At 38.6% G+C, this 19,918-nt stretch overlaps 1 pseudogene; it reads right to left on the reverse strand.

The window, feature by feature from the left end:
• Positions 1-9,474: 9,474 nt before the first annotated feature.
• LOC147998009 (olfactory receptor 5B2-like) lies at positions 9,475-10,099 on the reverse strand (annotated as a pseudogene).
• Positions 10,100-19,918: the final 9,819 nt, after the last annotated feature.

Raw genomic sequence — 19,918 nt, forward strand, 5'->3', positions numbered from 1 at the left:
TATTTTATTAATACATTATATTATTATATATTTATATCATAATAAAATATAATTGATACTAATATATTATGTTAGTATATTAAATTATTATATAGTAATAAACTATACCTCTCTTACCCTCTTCTGACTCTCTACGTAACCACACCCTCAGTACTCCAGTATCAACTTTCCCCTCTGGCTCACTGTCATAGGCTTTAACATTTAAAGAACAGTTAAAAGGGACAGAAGGTTCATATGCGATCTCCTTATTCCATGAAAGAGGACTAGTCAGGGGCAACCTCCTTTGAGGAAGCAGATAAATATCAGGATACAAATAACATTTGCTGGGGGAAGATCAAATTCAAATAATGACTTTGCATATCTATCCAGTGTATTCTGAGAAAATGGGGAATATTTTTCCTAAAGACCCAGCTATACTACTCCTGGCCTTATATCTGAAAAAACCTCTGCCATACCGCAAGGACATGTGCTCCATAACGTTCTAACTGCTTTCTTCATAATGAGCAGAAAATAGAAATAACCCAGAAGCCCCTCAACCAAAGAATGGCTACAGAAAATGTGGTTCATTTACACTATGGAATACTACACAGTTATGAAAAGTAAGGACATTGTGAAGATGCGGTGGAGTAGATGGAATGAGAAAGTATTGTTCTGAATGAGGTAACTGAGTCCCAAAATAACATGTACATACTCACTTAAAAGAGGGTATTAGCCATAAAGTACAGAATTCAAACACTAAGATCTAAGGAACCAAAGAGGCTAAACAAGAAGAAAGACCCAAGAAAAATTATTGAATTTCACTCAGAAGGAGGAATAAAATAATGAGAGGAGGCAGATGGAAGGAAAGGAATGGGTGGCTGAGGGGATGGGACCGGAAATGGGATTTGAGAATCATTTCTTGAGAGAGACGAGCAAGAGGGACAGAGGGTCAAGAGAATAAAGAGAAATCAGTGACTGTCCAGGGTGGGTGCTATCTCTAAGATTTGCCTGCAATCTGGGATTGGTGAGGCTACCCTAGCGTGTATGAGGGTGACTTTAGTTGAGACTCGGAGCAGTGGGGATACAAATACTGAAATGGTCACTTTCCATAGCCACAGAGGACCAAAAGTGGAAGGATAAGGACACAAAGCCACCCCCAAAATTTTGACACAGAAATTGCCCTCTCTATAAGAGACACAGGTACAGAGATGGAAGAGAAATGAGAGAATGGACAAAGGATAAGTAGCCGGATGTGAGACTTATCCTACGGGCAAACCTCAAACACTGACATGTTTGCAGACGGGAGGATAGCATTATTGTTCTCTGCAAGGCTCCACCGAGCAGCCGACTGACACAGAAGCAGAGGTGCACGGCCAAAGATCGGATAGAGCTCAGAGAGTCTAACCACAGAGCTGAGGAAAGGACTGAAAGAGGCAGAGGAGCACAGTGGTCTTCACGAGGGTTCACTAAACCCGTCGCCTGTCTTTGGATCCTGTTCTCCTACTCGAGCTTCGTTTTCAGGACCTGGTGGGAGATGATGAATCTAACCCTGAAAAGACTTGATGTGCCAGGGGAGAGGGTGCACCCAGAAGGGCACTCCACTCTCTCAGAGAAGATGGGGAGAGGATAGAAAGAGGGACTGTAAATGGTGGGAGCCTGGAGGAGTGTGGTGACAGTGCAGCATTCAGACTGTTACCTGGTGAATATATACAACCATTCTTGCAAGGGGCACAGGCATGACATCACGGGGATGGTGGCGTGACATCATGGGTGTGGCTCATGACATCGTGTAGGTGGGGCATGACATCATGGGAGTGGGGCATATCCTCATGGGGATGGGGTCATGATATCATGAAGCTTCATGGAAAATAGTTGAAACTAGAAAAAAAAAACAAAAACAAAAACAAAAAAAACAAAAAAACAACAAAAAAAAAAAAAAAAAAAAAACAGCCCGAGAGCGAGCTGAGACCTAGAGACACAAACATGGCGCGTGTTTACCTATGGATGGTATCAGGTGTGAGGCAAATCATATTCTATCTACAATCCACAAATGGAGAGAGGACAAAGGAAAGGAGAAGGCCGGTGAGAGGGAAAGCATCAACCTCTCTGAAAGGAAAACTGTAACAGATTCTGTGATTGAAGTTCGGACGACTGAGACAGGAGCTGAAGGTTGGTGGGGAAGATGGAGGAATAGCGCTGTGCAGAGAGAACCGGCCAGAATTAGGGGACATATGGGTTAATGCAGAAACTCAATGGATGCACTTGTTAGTTCATGGCGTCTAGAGAACAACCTCCCGAGTATTTAATCTGATAGAGAACGCAGAATCCGAACCTTCAATCTTTTGAAAGCAAGCAAGTGGAACCTCAGGTTTTGGGATGGGGCACATTCAGTGGAGTCGGTTTCTGAGGAGGTCAAATGGAGATCCCTGAGTAACAGACCGATGCTGGGACAGAGATTATAAAAGCTCAAGCAAATGAGCCCTTCTGGTACCTTAAGCCTCCATTGATGTAAATCCACCCGAAAACCCCTTCCCGCTCTTCAAGGTTTGTGTAGCACTTGTTCAACCTGAGTAAAATATATGCACACAGCGCGTCCCTGAATACCTTCTAACAGAGTTGTGACACTGAATACCTTGGAGCAACCCCCAACTCACTTGCAGGCAGACCAAGATTCTGTTGACCGAATAGTTCCAGAGGCCACTTCATCCTTTTGCACCTGGACACTCTAAGAAGCATACATCAGAGATGTGTGTGTGTGTGTGTGTGTGTGTGTGTATTTGTCTGTGTGTGTCTGTGTATCTGTGTGTCTGTCTGTGTATCTATGTGTCTGTCTGTGTGTCTGTGTGTGTGTATTTTTATGTGTGTGAGTGTTTGTGTGTGTTTGCATCTGTGTGTGTCTATCTCTGTGTATGTGTGTGTAGGTGTGTTTATGTGTCTGTATGTGTGTTCCTGTGTTGTGTCTCTGTGTGTGTATTTTTATGCGTGTGAGTGTTTGTATGTGTGTATGTCTCGGTGTGTGTATGTGTGTTTATGTGTGTTTATGTGTGTGTATGTGTGTGTATCTGTGTGTGTGTATCTGTCTGTTTGTCTGTCTGTGTCTCTCTTGGTGTGTCTGTGTGTATGTGTGTGTGTCTGTGTGTCTGTGTGTGTGTGGATATGTGTGTTTGTGTGTGTGTGTGTGTGTATGTGTGTGTGTGTGTGTGTGTGTGTGTGTGTGTGTGTGTGTGTGTGTTAGTCATGCACAAGCTAACCATCCTCACACAGACTGTCTGGTTTGCTTTTCTTTTTGGAAAGTTGGCAAATCTTTCTCCTGTCCTAAGAAAAGACCATCCTGATTTTCAAATCTCTCTGTGAAGTCATGACAGGTTGAGTGATTTTCAAGTATGAGGAGTCTGTCCTAGTGAAAATAGCTTTCATGGGTAAAACAACCCTTGAAAAACATGTCTCAATATTTACTTTACTTAGTCTGTGATCCCTTGAGGGAATTATTCTATTATTATTATTATTATTATTATTATTATTATTATTATTATTATTATTATTATTATTAAAATAATCATCATTATATTATTATTATTATCATTATTATTATTATTATTATTAATATTATTATTATTACTATTCCAGGATTATTACATTATTTTATTGTCTGTGCTGTTACCAGTGTGCCAATGTTCACTGATGGCAGGAAGATTATTTTCCATGTGTGTCCCATTCGACGGCCATGTTTTAGTTCTTGAAACTGAAAGTTTCATTTACATGTTCCCAAGAGCAAATACATGCAAGTACAGAAAGTTCCTTGGTCTTCTACATGAGAGTGACACCCTCACATAGTCTTCTGATCTATTTGAGGAACAGAATTTAGATAGGCAATGAGAAGGTTGGTGACCAAAGACCCAAGTTATGGAGAAATAAGACAGTTTTCACAATATTACAGGTTTTGGGGGTTGGTAGACATTACATAACCATCTTTTCATTCATAGCAGGAAGAGTCAAAATTATTAAAATATTGTAGGCAGAAAATTTTAACAACATATTAATGCTGGCTAATTTAAATTCCTGTATTTTTTTCTCTGGAACATTATATATTCTCTTTCAGGTTCTTCTTGAAATTATTTGAAGATGTGAAAACCGGTATGTGTTTATCTGTACACATTCATAGAGCATGGCCGTCACTCTAGTGAAGGACAGACTGCACGACTGTCAAGAGACAGACTGACTTTCTTGCCAAAGGAATAAATCTTCATGTTCACGGAGGCAGTTTCGATCTTAGGTGCAGATGTTTAAAATCCCCTGAATGCTTCCTACAGCTACCGTTTCCAATATGTGGTTATAACCTCGGATGTGGTTTGTTCTTTGAATTTTTTTTTAAAAACTACAAGAAAGTTTCGATTGCATATACTATTTGGAGATGTTGTCTTTTATCTTTTCTATCGATGTACTCTGGGTTGTAGACCGTTAGGCATTTTATGATCTATCTCTCACAGCAGGGGCTGCCGATGAGTTGAGTCTTCATCAGGAATAAAGAAAAGAAGACAGGTAAGGTAATAGAGAACTCCCTGATGTATTTATCCCCTGTGAATCTGAGATGGCTGTTGTCATCAACCCGTATATATAAACTTTAACTTTACAACAAAGTACACTCACATGAGTTTAAACCTTTGTACTTTTCATTGTGTAAATATTTGCAATAAAGAGAGTTTTCAAAGTAATAAAGTTGTGTGATGTGTGTAACACTTTTAATAGATTCTCTTGTATAACTTAAAAGAATATATAAATGGTTTTCCTTCATGTTGAATATAATGTAGACAGTGTCTCTTCTAACAATATATGTTGTAATTTTGGCCTCTATAAAATTAAATATGTTCATGTCTTGCCTAAACTTCCACCACAAGTACTTATGGAATACTTCCTATACTTGCTTAGTGTTTTTTCCTAAATATTGACTTTAAAATGCATTCAGCAGAATAGATATTGAGGCGGATGGAGGGAGGGAGGAAACTGAATAGAAGGGGAGGTAGAGAAGGGAGTATGTTGGAGGAATTAAGTATAGTGAGTTTGGAAGAATTAGGTATAGTGATTCCAGGGAAAAGGGAATGGAAATCACAAGTGTGGGGTGCACATCTCTAGAAATTGCCAGAGAATGGTAAAAGGCAAATCCCCAGGGTGTCTATTGGGGTGACTCTAGCAATAGAGATACAGAACCTTAATTTGCCATTTCTGTAGCCAGGCATGACTCCCAATGATGTGACACGGAAGAAAACACACCCACAAAACGTTCAAACCAAAATGAACACAGCCTACAAGATCTTCTGAGACAAATATAGATACAACAGACATGGAAGGAACGTCCAACTAATGGTTAGCATAGATTGAGAACTACCTCGTGGTCAAGCACCGATCCCTGACACTATTAAAGATACTCTATCGTGATTGTAGACAGATTCCTAGCATAACTGTCCTTTGAGTGACTCCACCCAACAGCTGAGAGAAACAAGTGTAAAGATTCATGACCAAACACTAGCTGGAGCTTGGGAAATCTTAAAAAAAAAACAAAGAAAAACAGGTGAAGAATTGAGGCCCAGATGATATGAGGGACTCCATAGGAAGAACAATAGAGTCAACTCACAGTGATTCTTGTGAACTGCCAAAGACTGAACTACCAATCAGAGAGTGAAAGTGGACAGAACCTGAGCCCCCAGGACATAGGTAGCAAATGTGTAGCTTTGTCTTTTTACAGGTGCCATCGAAAATGAGTGTTGCCATCCCATGAAGACAGAGCACCGATTTTTGGATGTAAAGTGAGTAAGTAAATAAATGAATTTTAAAGAAACAGATATCCCATCAACAGACAATATGTTTTGGGAAATTCCAATTCTAGTTGTTAGGTAGCCGCATGAAGACAAAGACTGTGGAGTGCCTATGTCCTTAGAGGCCATAATCCTTTTCATTCTATTCTTCCATCAGAATCCCCAAGCTCCAACTGTGGTTTGACTAATGGGTTTTTGCATCTGACTGAGTGAGCAGATTTGTGGAGTCTCTGAAACTAGACTCCTGTCTGCAAGCATAGCAGAGTGTCATTAATAGTGTCAAGGATCGGTGCTGATCCATGGGGGACTTCTCAATCTGTACTAACCATTGGATGACCATTCCTCACTCTCTGCTCTATGCACGGACCCTGCATTTCCTGTGGTCAGAATACATTTTGGGTCAAAAGTTAGTGTCTCTATCACTCCATTTTGGTTGCTCTCTGGCTACAGGAGGAGGGCTCTTCAGGTGGATATCACTGAGGCTGTGAGTCTCAAGTAAGGAAAAACCCATTGATTCATGGGCAACATTCTTACCCCAGGTCTAGGCCTCTTTCTGTATATGACCTCAACCTCCCCACCCCTATCCATCTAGACTGATGTGTCTGGACTCAGTGGCAGAGGATGTGACTAGCATCACAGAGACTGGACATGCATCATGAAAGAATAACCCTGTGGGGTCTGAAACTCCTTAGAGGAGAAAGGGCTGGGAGATAGATTGTGAGAAGTGTGAACTAGAGGGGGCCAGAGTGCAGTATGTAAAGTGCATAAATAAACAAATAACTATATAAATAACTAGGTCTACTTGAAGGAAGGATGCAGTTGTGTGTGTGTGTGTGTGTGTGAATGTGTTGTCTGTGTGAGAATATATATATATATATATATATATATATATATATATGAAGGTAGAAGCAATTCTGTGAATTTAATATTAAATTATCACATTTGAGACAACAGTGGTCTATGCAGAAGACAGTCAGCTTAGGCACTATATTTACAAAAAAAATGGCGTTTGCTGAATATGAAGAAATGATTCGGTGATTAATAGCACTATCTGTACTTGCAGAGGACCCAGGGCCAATCCCCAGCTCCCATGTTACAGCTTACAGGTGGCTGTAATTTCAGCATCACGGAATCTCACATGCTCTTCAACCTCCTGGGCAGAAGGCATGCATATGTCTCACATGTAGACAAGCAGGTAATACACTTACATAAGTACAACAAAAAGTACTAAGCTGTTCCTTGTTGAAATCATTTGATTTACGTGAATATTCAAAGTGATAATCACAGTCAAATAAAAATTGTATTGATCCATAATAATCAAAGCCAGAAAAAGTTAGCAATCACCTGAGTCACTTTAAATCTATTTATTTAAAAAATTGTAATAAAAATTTGCAGTAATAAAATTTAAATTTTATTAATATACATATAATATACCTTAGTATACTCATACATAGCTGAAAAATTATACTTTCCACATATTTGTTTAACTTTTATAAAGGTTGCAGTTTGTGGTTAGTTTTTGTTGGATATTGTAGGTGTTTATTTTCAAGTATTAGCTCATAGAGTCTCTAAACTCATGCAGAATATATTACAGGAACTGAGGTCCTCTTCTGTTGAATCCAGGAATGCTGCTATCTGTTTTTCTTGTTGTCTGATCATTTTTCTCTATGTATATATGAACAAGGATATTCATGTTCTGGATTTCTTCCAGTTTTGTCAAGCTGATACCTGATAGCTGATAGCTGATAACTGGAGAATATATAATTTTTGAAGATCATTTTAGGAACTATTTCTGATATCTGCACTATCAATGTTGTAGACTTTCTAATACATGTTCAAATGAATGGCTATTCAGGGAGTAAACATGCCTTAGTTACTGTTGTTTTGTCTTTTTAAAAGAAGAAATGTGAAAGGGATGGGGGTTGAGGTAAGGGACTCTGAGGGGGAAAATAGGAAGGAGGGCAGCATTTGAGACATAAAGAAATTAATAAAATGAATAAATACAAAAAATAAGCAGAAGTCAAAATATACAGAAAAATATCAGATTTAATTGATAGGAAACAATACTCTTTTGTATCGTACCCCACTCCTGAATTTTATATTACATAATCCATCTAATAACTAATTCTCAAAAATTAGATAATTGAAAAAAAACATATTACAAGTACCACAGTAGGTTGACCAAATCATAAAAGCAATGTTTGTACTACTGTACACTTTCTATATTCTATGCCCATATCCAATCCAGAAATCCATTGACATTCAATTATTACATACTGTACGTTATTCTATTCTGTGATAATTCATTACTATTTTTATCTTCTATGACCAGACCTTTGAAGAGAAATAATTACTTTGGTAGAATGTCTCTGATTTTGGATTTGCCTAGCGTTTTTTTCTTTTTTAGGTTGAGATTGTATGTACTTGATGCAGATACCAAAAATTGTTTCCTGATTTTTTTGTCTCAGTTCAGCACTAGGTGGACACCTGGCATCTTAATATCGCCCCATTAGGGAGCAATGAAATTATTTTAAATTATTTTCCTTTGATAGTTAAAAAATATTTTAATGTATTTTTCTATTGGATTTCCTTTTAAAGTAATAGAAGTTTTAGAAGAATTACTTAAATACTATGAAAAGACTGTGTGTCTCTTCAAAATTTTAGGCTTTGTTTTCAGTTTCTCGGTCATTTTTTTTCCAAAACTTTGGCCTTAATGGTCCTTCCTACCTCTAAGTAGACTCAAAACAAGACTTCTGAGGAAAATATAATCAATGTCTTAATGTTTGGGTGACTCATGACTCAAACAATACTCTAGTTTTAGTATCACTGTAATTTATATTTTAAAATCTTCCATATTGTCTGCACACCAAAATGGAATTCTATTTTTCTTTCATTATACACATAAAGACCCAAGATTCTAATTTTATTTTATTAGGGAATAACAACCAGAATCTAATTTTCTAACACTAGCTGACCTTTTATATTAGTCTTCTGTCACTTGTAAACTCACTTATTTTCCTTTATAATGTGTTCATGCATGCAGATGTGTTTGTGTGTGTGTGTGTGTGTGTGTGTGTTTGTGTGTTTGTGTTTATCTGAAACTATGATGTTGATTTTGAGAATCACCTGGCTGAAATTCTTTTCCAACACCCTGTTAGAAATCATAAAAGGGAAGAATGATTACTCCTGTTCCAAAATCATAGGCGCTGGGTGCCCAAATCTGACATGTGGACTGACCAAATGGTACACAAAGCAGAGTCTAACAATTCACTCCCCTGAGAACTACTTAGGAGTTCCAGTCCAGTGAAATGAATTTACATGTACTGAGGAATATGGAATTGTAGCAAAATGAGCTGAGATCACTTGGAAGTATTTCTTGGAAGATCTCCAAATAGCTAAGAAAGGATACAGAGAACTTTCAAGGACCCTGAGACATTAGCATGTGGTTTAAACTCTGCCCAGATCAAAATATTTAAGTACTGGACTAATCTACTAAACTTATTTAATAGTAATCATACTTTACCACTGTTTACAATTAAGAATGGTGGTGAATGTAGAGAACACTCTAAAACAAAGTTATGTTTCTAAAAGTTTGTTTCAAGACAGCCAGAAAGAGCACAGTGGTTTTGTTTTCTTTCTTTCACAGACTATGCACCTTTTTGAAAAAGCACTTTGTGATCCTCAATTACCTATTTGTTAACACAACTTTCTTCAGACCCAGAGTTTTTCTCAATGCAGCCTTGACTTCTTGTTTATTTAGGCTTTAGATGATGGTGTTCAGCATGAATGTCACTGCTGTATAGACCAAGAGATTATCAACTCCTGATGGGTGATTAGATTTGGGCCTCAAGTAGTTTTGTCCCAAACCTACAGGGCATCCCATTCTCCATGAAATAATTGCCAAATGGACACACAGATCACGACTCATTTGGGTTGCATAGTGAAGCTGGGCCATACGCTGGGCAAAGGCATGGGTGCCAATATGCATCACTCAGTTATACCAAAAAGTGTGAAGAAAAACATCTGTGTGGTACATCCCTCCTGAGAGAGTCGTAAGTACAAGGCTCTCCACACCTTAGGTGTGACAAAGCCCATGTAACCAATTTCCAGGATACATAAGTTCACCAGAAAGAAGTACATGGGGGTGTGTAGAGATGGACTGGTGAAGATAGCTAAGGCAATGAGAGAAGAATGTGGGTGAACAGAAGGAAGCATTCTCCAGGGACCTCAGAGAACTTGGCATTTGCAAAGCATTTGACAGTCAAGCCCTTCTCCTGCCACAAAGAGCAATTGACATAATTGACACTCATCTCCAGAAACACAGAACAGTAAGCAATTTTTAGGATTATTGTAGATGAGAGATATTAATTTTTTAGTATTTTAAAGCCTCAGTTACTTCAGAGTCAAAGTCAGTCTGCAGTTACAAAAATCAAAGCTTAGAAAAGATTTTTTTCTCACATAATTTCATATCTTATACTTTCTCTCTTAACACCAGGAATTTTTCAAAGTGTGCTAAGCATTGAGCCAAGTGTCCAAATATTTACAAAAGAATTTGGAAACATGTAGTCCTGGACTAATGATGCTCAGGCGGAAGATTTACCTTCGGTTTAAGTTCAGTTTCACAGGCTGTATAAGCTATCATTCAAATGAAGGAAAAGAAAACCTTGAGTGTATCTCGATTTTTACACATTCTTATCATTAACTAGTTATCAATGTTATACAGAAAAACTGATCCACCCACTCATCTCTATGCTTTCCTGATGCCACAGGTATAGTCTCTCCAACCACCCTGTGTGTGTGTGTGTGTGTGTGTGTGTGTGTGTGTGTGTGTGTGTGTTGTGTGTGTGTGTGTGTGTTGGGCCCAGATTTTTCTCTGTTTGCCATTATGAATATTCAAACCCACACAATAAAGTTATCATTTCCTCAAGACTCATCATTTTTGAAGATGAATTAAAATCAAATAATCATTGGATAAATAAATAATTACTGGTTTACATACATAAATTTAAAGGCAGAGAACATCTAGATGTCTGCACAATAATGATGTGGACAGAAACAAATCTTAAGAAGTGTAAAATGAGCCATGAAAGAGAAGAAGGATCAACCAAACAACACCATAATTCTTCATGATGCATCGTTCAATATGGCAGCTGTTATCTGTAACTTAATAGTTCCAGTCTCTTTTTTTTTTTTTTTTTGGTTCTTTTTTTTTTGGAGCTGGGGACCGAACCCAGGGCCTTGTGCTTCCTAGGCAAGCGCTCTACCACTGAGCTAAATCCCCAACCCCTCCAGTCTCTTTATAGAACATGTTTTCTTAGAGAGAGTATGATTGCGTAGGCTTTAAATTACTGTTTTCTTAATATTGTTCATGATATTCTATCAATCAGACTATTGATTTAAATTTAAAAAAAGAGAAAAAAGAGGTGGTGTCTTGATATGTATTCCAGGCTAACCTGAAATTCCTAGTTCCTCTCCCTCGGTCTCTTAAATGTGGGTATTGTAAGAGCAAGACATGGTGCCTTGCTTGATAGAAATTTCTTCCTATTCTTTCATCTCAGCATCTTAAAATTCTACCAAATTGCCTGTATTTCTGTACACATAGTATCTATGCAGTTCATTCCTCTTTGCTCACTTTTGCATCAGGCAGCTGCTGTATTCTTGCTTGGTTACTTACATGGAAAACTGTTCAGTTCCAGCACAGCCTTGTCTGTTTTCAGATAACATCCTTCTCTTCTGTCTACAGTTAAACTCTGTATTTCACACTGTAACTGATAAAGTAGTTGTTAGCACTGTGGTGGTGACTACATTTCACCTTGTTCAAATTGTAGCCTTATATGGATATTGAATATGGTCTGCAAAGTTCTTATCATTATTTTTACCATACTTACCAATCCGTGAGCTCTCATGTAATGAGAATTTCCAGTGTTTAGCTTATTTTGGCTCCTTAGAGATTCTGTCGGTCCCATCCCATTATATCTTCTGAAATTCAATCTCATGTCTCTCAAGCATTGAAGATGTGTCAAACACATTTTTCTCCCAGTTGATATCTTTTCTCTTCAAATGACATAACCTTACCTGTTTTTTGGGGGTGTGTATGTCTTTGCTGAAGTTTGGCTTTTCTTGCCAAAAAATACTTTCTCCTTACAAGGGTAGAATAGGAGATACCACCTGCCTGTTAGCTTCTCTCTCTATTCACTTGATATAATGGGATTTCAGAGATTTGTGAGTAGATCAGTCACATGGTTGATCCACAAATCAAACGTGAGTTTCAGTATATCCAAATTATATATACACATGTTACCTATGTTTACAAATACCATATAAGACACACACACACACACACACACACACACACACACACACACACATACACATGCACATGCACTCACATGTATGCCACATACACATGTGTGCCTATATATTCATGCAAAACACAGACACAGAGAAACAAAATAGAGAAAGAGCACATGGAGATTGTACATGAATTAAAATGTTAGTATAAACAAAAATGCAGGGTAACAGTATTTGTTTACATCCCATTTCACCATTAGATCACTTAAAGAAGCGACTAAGAAAAAATATATTCCCCATTGGATTGCTTCTATGTGAAATAAGTTAATTTCCCAAATCACTTAAGTTGATCTGGAGTTGAATGCTTGTGAGCTACATGAGTCAAGAGCATGTGTGCATGTCTACCAACACACATTTCAGATTTAACTTTGTGTACACTCTGTTTTGGGGAACTTCTCATCATCATACATAATTTTCGTTTCTATTCAATAATTCATCACTAGATTAATTTTCTATTGGGGATAATGAAAAAGATAGCTCCCCAAACATCAACAACAAAAGAGCAAAACAATACGTACTTTCTCATGGGGGCAGGAGACATAATCACGTATACTAGCTTATTAGATCTATTACATTAGATCTGCACCCATTCATGCAAAGTTATAAAAATCTAAGTGTAGAGAACATGAGACAGACTTAAAGCTCTGACAATTATTAAGCAGTAGGTTTGTTGTACATAGTTGACCTCTCAGTGGACTTTGCTCTTGTAGAAAAATTACTGGAATGCAGAGGATTCTATTGTGATGGATTTCACACATATTTTGATGTATTGTAAATATGTCTCAATTTTCAATTAAAACAAACAAATTAACAAAAACAAATAAACAACCTTCCCACAGCTAACACAGAAAATGAATACTTTTATAATTTGAAATATTTTTAAAGAAACTTCCTTTTCTTTTTTTCTGTGTGTATAATTGGGCAACATATTTATTGTTCAGAGGCATAAAGTACAGACTACTGAGAAGCTAAGATGAAATAGTTATAAACCTGTCACATTATCAAAATATTCCATTTGCATAGCAGCATGGAAAGGTTGGTATACATTGTGACCCATTTTTTTCAATTATTTTTATTTATTTAATACTTAATAATAATTCTTTGGTTTCCGGGCAAACATCCCCCTCCCCCCTCCCCTTCCTTATGGGTGTTCCCCTACCAACCCTCCCCCCATTGCCACACTCCCCCAAACAGTCTAGTTCACAGCGGGTTCAGTCTTAGCAGGACCCAGGGCTTCCCCTTCCACTGGTGCTCTTACTAGGATATTCATTGCTACCTATGGGGTCAGAGTCCAGGGTAAGTCCATGTATAGTCTTTAGGTAGTGGCTTAGTCCCTGGAAGCTCTGGTTGCTTGACATTGTTGTACTTTTGGGGTCTCGAGCCCCTTCAAGCTCTTCCAGTTCTTTCTCTGATTCCTTCAACGGGGGTCCTATTCTCAGTTCAGGGGTTTGCTGCAGGCATTCACCTGTATTTGCTGTATTCTGGCTGTGTCTCTCAGGAGCGATGTACATCAGGCTCCTGTCGGTCTGCACTTCTTTGCTTCATCCATCTTGTCTAATTGGGTGTCTGTATATGTATGGGACACATGTGGGGCAGGCTCTGAATGGGAGTTCCTTCAGTCTCTGTTTTAATCTTTGCCTCTCCCTTCCCTGCCAATGGTATTCTTGTTCCCCTTTTAGAGAAGGAGTGAAGCATTCACATTTTGATCATCTGTCTTGAGTTTCATTTGTTCTAGGCATCTAGGGTAATTCAAGCATTTGGGCTAATAGCCACTTATCAGTGACTGCATACCATGTATGTCTTTCTGTGATTGGGTTAGCTCACTCAGGATGATATTTTCCAGTTCCAACCATTTGCCTACGAATTTCATAAAGCCGTTGTTTTTGATAGCTGAGTAATATTCCATTGTGTAGATGTACCACATTTTCTGTATCCATTCCTCTGTTGAAGGGCATCTGGGTTCTTTCCAGCTTCTGGCTATTATAAATAAGGCTGCGATGAACATAGTAGAGCACATGTCTTTTTTATATATTGGGGCAACTTTTGGGTATATGCCCGAGAGAGGTATAGCTGGATCCTCAGGCAGTTCAATGTCCAATTTTCTGAGGAACCTCCAGATTGATTTCCAGAATGGTTGTACCAGTCTGCAATCCCACCAACAATGGAGGAGTGTTCCTCTTTCTCTGCATCCTCGCCAGCATCTGCTGTCACCTGAGTTTTTGATCTTAGCTATTCTCACTGGTGTGAGGTGAAATCTCAGTGTTGTTTTGATTTGCATTTCCCTTATGACTAAAGATGTTGAACATTTCTTTACGTGTTTCTCAGCCATTCGGCATTCCTCAGCTGTGAATTCTTTGTTTAGCTCTGAACCCCATTTTTTAATAGGGTTATTTGTCTCCCTGTGGTCTAACTTCTTGAGTTCTTTGTATATTTTGGATATAAGGCCTCTATCTGTTGTAGGATTGGTAAAGATCTTTTCCCAATCTGTTGGTTGCCGATTTGTCCTAACCACAGTGTCCTTTGCCTTACAGAAGCTTTGCCGTTTTATGAGATCCCATTTGTCCATTCTTGATCTTAGAGCATAAGCCATTGGTGTTTTGTTCAGGAAATTTTTTCCGGTGCCCATGTGTTCCAGATGCTTCCCTAGTTTTTCTTCTATTAGTTTGAGCGTATCAGGTTTGATGTGGAGTTCGTTGATCCACTTGGACTTAAGCTTTCTACAGGGTGATAAACATGGATCAATCTGCATACTTCTACATGTTGACCTCCAGTTGAACCAGCACCATTTGCTGAAAATGCGATCTTTTTTCCATTGGATGGTTTTGGCTCCTTTGTAAAAAATCAAGTGACCATAGGTTTGTGGGTTTATTTCTGGGTCTTCAATTCTATTCCATTGGTCTATCTTTCTGTCTCTGTACCAATACCATGCAGTTTTTAATCACTATTGCTCTGTAATACTGCTTGACTTCAGGGATAGTGATTCCCCCTGAACTTCTTTTATTGTTGAGGATAGTTTTAGCTATGCTGTGTTTTTTGTTATTCCAGATGAATTTTCAAATTGTTCTGTCTAACTCTTTGAGGAATTGGATTGGTATTTTGATCGGGATTGCATTGAATCTGTAGATCGCTTTTGGCAAAATGGCCATTTTTACTATATTAATCCTGCCAATCCATGAGCATGGGAGATCTTTCCATCTTCTGAGGTTTTCTTCAATTTCTTTCTTCAGTGTCTTGAAGTTCTTATCATACAGATCTTTTACTTGCTTGGTTAAAGTCACACCGAGGTACTTTATATTATTTGGGTCTATTATGAAGGGTGTCGTTTCCCTAATTTCTTTCTCGGCTTGTTTCTCTTTTGTGTAGAGGAAGGCAACTGATTTATTTGAGTTAATTTTATACCCAGCCACTTTGCTGAAGTTGTTTATCAGCTTTAGTAGTTCTCTGATGGAACTTTTGGGATCACTTAAATAAACTATCATATCATTTGCAGATAGTGATATTTTGACTTCTTCTTTTCTGATCTGTATCCCGTTGACCTCCTTTTGTTGTCTGATTGCTCTGGCTAGAACTTCAAGAACTATATTGAATAAGTAGGGAGAGAGGGGGCAGCCTTTTCTAGTCCCTGATTTTAGTGGGATTGCTTCAAGTTTCTCTCCATTTAGTTTAATATTAGCAACTGGTTTGCTGTATATGGCTTTTACTATGTTTAGGTATGGGCCTTGAATTCCTATTCTTTCCAGTACTTTTATCATGAAGTGGTGTTGAATTTTGTCAAATGCTTTCTCAGCATCTAATGAAATGATCATGTGGTTTTGTTCTTTCAATTTGTTTATATAATGGATCACGTTGATGGTTATCTGTATATTGAACCATCCCTGCATGCCTGGGATGAAGCCTACTTGATCATGGTGGATGATTGTTTTGATGTGCTCTTGGATTCGGTTTGCCAGAATTTTATTGAGTATTTTAGCACTGATATTCATAAGGGTAATTGGTCTGAAGTTCTCTTTCTTTGTTCGGTCTTTGTGTGGTTTCGGTATAAGAGTAATTGTGGCTTCATAGAAGGAATTCGGGAGTGATCCATGTGTTTCAATTTTGTGGATTAGTTTGGATAATATTGGTATGAGGTCTTCTATGAAGGTTTGATAGAATTCTGCACTAAAATCGTCTGGACCTGGACACTTTTTGGTTGGGAGACCTTTAATGACTGCTTCTATTTCCTTTGGAGTTATGGGGTTGTTTAACTGGTTTATCTGTTCCTGATTTAACTTCGGTACCTGGTATTTGTCTAGGAAATTGTCCATTTCCTGTAGATTTTCTAGTTTTGTTGAATATAGGCTTTTATAGTAAGATATGATGATATTTTTTTAATTTTTCTCTGAATCTGTAGGTATGTCTCCCTTTTTATTTCTAATTGTGTTAATTTGGACACACTCTATGGGTCCTCTCATTAGTCTGGCTAAGGGTTTATCTATCTTGTTGATTTTCTCAAAGAACCACCTTTTGGTTCTGTTGATTCTTTCTATGGTCTTTTTTTGTTTCTACTTGGTTGATTTCAGCTGTGAGTTTGATTATTTCCTGCCTTCTACTCCTCCTGGGTGTATTTGCTTCTTTTTGCTATAGAGCTTTTAGGTGTGCTGTCAAGCTGCTGACATATGCTCTTTCCTGTTTCTTTCTGCAGGCTCACAGCGCTATGAGTTTTCCTCTTAGCATAGCTTTCATTGTGTCCCAAAAGTTTGGGTATGTTGTACCTTCATTTTCATTAAATTCCAAAACGTTTTTAATTTCTTTATATTTCTTCCTTGGCTACGTTATCATTGAGTAGTGCATTGTTCAATTTCCACGTATATGTGGGCATTCTTCCCTTATTGTTATTGAAGACCAGTTTTAGGCTGTGGTGGTCTGATAGCACGCATGGGATTATTTCTATCTTTCTGTACCAGTTGAGGCCCGTTTTTTGACCAACTATATGGTCAATTTTGGAGAAAGTACAATGAGGAGCTGAGAAGAAGGTATATCCTTTTGCTTTAGAATAGAATGTTCTATAAATATCCGTTAAGTCCATTAGGCTCATGACTTCTCTTAGTCTGTCTACATCTCTGTTAAATTTCTGTTTCCAAAATCTGTCCATTGATGAGAGTGGGGTGTTGAAATCTCCCACTATTACTGTGTGAGCTGCAATGTGTGTTTTGAGCTTTAGTAAGGTTTCTTTTACGTATGTAGGTGCCCTTGTATTTGGGGCATAGATATTTAGGATTGAGAGTTCATCTGTTGGATTTTTCCTTTGATGAATATGAAGTGTCCTTCCTTATCTTTTTTGATGACTTTTTATTGAAAATTGATTTTATTTGATATTAGAATGGCTACTCCAGCTTGCTTCTTCTGACCATTTGCTTGGAAAGTTGTTTTCCAGCCTTTCACTCTGAGGTAGTGTCTGTCTTTGTCTCTGAGGTGTGTTTCCTGTATGCAGCAGAATGCAGGGTCCTAGTTGCATATCCAGTTTGTTAATCAATGTCTTTTTATTGGGGAGTTGAGGCCATTGATGTTGAGAGATATTAAGGAATAGTGATTATTGCTTCCTCTTATATTCATATTTGGATGTGAGGTTATGTTTGTGTGCTTTCATTCTCTTTGTTTTGTTTCCAAGACGATTAGTTTCTTGCTTCTTCTAGGGTATAGCTTGCCTCCTTATGTTGGGCTTTACCATTTATTATCCTTTGTAGTGCTGGATTTGTGGAAAGATATTGTGTAAATTTGGTTTTGTCATGGAATATCTTGGTTTCTCCATCAATGTTAATTGAGAGTTTTGCAGGATACAGTAACCTGGGCTGGCACTTGTGTTCTCTTAGGGTCTGTATGACATCTTTCCAGGATCTTCTGGCTTTCATAGTTTCTGGCGAAAAGTCTGGTGTGATTCGGATAGGTCTGCCTTTATATGTTACTTGACCTTTTTCCCTTACTGCTTTTAATATTCTTTCTTTATTTTGTGTGTTTGGTGTTTTGACTATTATGTGACGGGAGGTGTTTCTTTTCTGGTCCAATCTATATGGAGTCCCTAGGCTTCTTGTATGCCTTTGGGTATATCTTTTTTAAGTTAGGGAAGTTTTCTTCTATGATTTTGTTAAAGATATTAACTGGTCCTTTGAGCTGTGAGTCTTCACTCTCTTCTATACCTATTATCCTTAGGTTTGATCTTCTCATTGAGTCCTGGATTTCCTGTATGTTTTGGACCAGTAGCTTTTTCCGCTTTACATTATCTTTGACAGTTGAGTCAATGATTTATATGGAATCTTCTGCTCCTGAGATTCTCTCTTCCATCTCTTGTATTCTGTTGGTGAAGCTTGTATCTACAGCTGCTTGTCTCCTCTTTTGTTTTTCTATATCCAGGGTTGTTTCTATGTGTTCTTTCTTGATTTCTTCTATTTCCATTTGTAATTCCTTCAACTGTTTGATTGTGTTTTCCTGGAATTCTTTCAGGGATTTTTGTGTCTCCTCTCTAAGGGTTTCTACTTGTTTATTTATGTTTTCCTGGAATTCTTTCAGACATTTTTGTGATTCCTCTCTGTAGGCTTCTACTTGCTCTCTAAGGGAGTTCTTCACGTCTTTCTTGAAGTCCTCCAGCATCATTTTCAAATATGATTTTGAAACTAGTTCTTGCTTTTCTGGTGTGTTTGGATATTCCATTTTTAGTTTGGTGGGAGAATTGGGCTCCGATGATGCCATGTAGTCTTCGTTTCTGTTGCTTGAGTTCCTGCGCTTGCCTCTCGCCATCAGATTATCTCTTGTGTTACTTTGTTCTGCTATTTCTGACAGTGGCTAGACTGTCCTATAAGCCTGTGCATCAGGAGTGCTGTAGACCTGTTTTCCTGTTTCCTTTCAGCTAGTTATGGGGAGAGAGTGTTCTGCTTTCGGGCGTGCAGTTTTTCCTTTCTACACGTCTTCAGCTGTTCCTGTGGGCCTGTGTCTTGAGTTCACCAGCAGGTGACTTGCAGGGGAAAAGTTGGTCCTACATGAGGTTCCGAGGCTCAAGTGTGCTCGTGGGGTACTTCCTAAGTCCTCTCTGCGGCGGCAGCAACCGAGAAGATCTGCGCCGCTCTTTCTGGGAGCCTCCGTGCACCAGGGTTACAGATGGTGTTTGGTATTTTCCTCTGGCATCTGGATGTGCGCAGAGTGCAGTCTCTTCTGGTTTCCCAGGCGTGTCTGCCTCTCTGTAGGTTTAGCTCTCCCTCCCACAGGATTTGGGTGCAGAGAACTGAAACTTCCTTTTCATATGTAGTTTCTGTATTTGTATAGGTAGCTCTCTAGCTAGAGAGTAAGGCCTTTCCTCTGCCAGTTAAATATCCAGAAAATCACCTCAAGAACCAGAATGTTATATTTACATTTAAATTTGTGCAATAAAAATTATTCGCAGGAAATCTTGAGGCTGCAGGACAGGTTCACACATCGGCCCACCCCAGCCCACATCCCTGATGCAAGGAGAAATTGAACAGTGCTTCTGGACACTGGGATATAGGAACAGTCAGCTACCTATACCCACGGTTCTGGTCTGTACCGAGGACTGCACTGAATGGCAAAACAGGTCCCTGTATCCAAATCCCATAGGGGTGAGATTTGGACCCTCAAGAGTGTGGATTTCCTGAAAAGTCAGAGGAGAATACCCACCTTCCCACCGTACAGTCCCAAGAGTGTTTCCCACAGTCCAACTTTGGCCATGGAGGGCAAGGTCATACAGAAACAACCAGGGTCATGATCATTTGATTCCTGCCTGCAGCTAGAGC

This window comes from Rattus norvegicus, chromosome Y (assembly GCF_021556685.1).
Source record: "Rattus norvegicus strain SHRSP/BbbUtx chromosome Y, alternate assembly SHRSP_T2T, whole genome shotgun sequence".
Classification (NCBI taxonomy): domain Eukaryota; kingdom Metazoa; phylum Chordata; class Mammalia; order Rodentia; family Muridae; genus Rattus; species Rattus norvegicus.